Raw genomic sequence first — 318 nt, 5'->3', positions numbered from 1 at the left:
AGCCCCAAGCATCCAGTATCATGCACTGAACCTGGACTGGCGATTCGTTTCATGTATGATATTATACATGTTTCAATGCCATTCTCCCAAATTATCCCACCCTCTCCCTCTCTCACAGAGTCCAAAAGACTGTTCTATACATCTGTGTCTCTTTTGCTGTCTCGCTTACAGGGTTATCATTACCATCTTTCTAAATTCCATATATATGCGTTAGTATGCTGCTAAGTCGCTTCAGTCTTGTCCGACTCTGTGCAACCCCATAGACGGCAGCCCACCAGGCTCCCCAATCCCTGGGATTCTCCAGGCAAGAACACTGGA

This window comes from Bison bison, unplaced genomic scaffold (assembly GCF_000754665.1).
Source record: "Bison bison bison isolate TAMUID 2011002044 unplaced genomic scaffold, Bison_UMD1.0 scf7180017864390, whole genome shotgun sequence".
NCBI lineage: Eukaryota > Metazoa > Chordata > Mammalia > Artiodactyla > Bovidae > Bison > Bison bison.
This window is presented reverse-complemented; position numbering follows the sequence as displayed.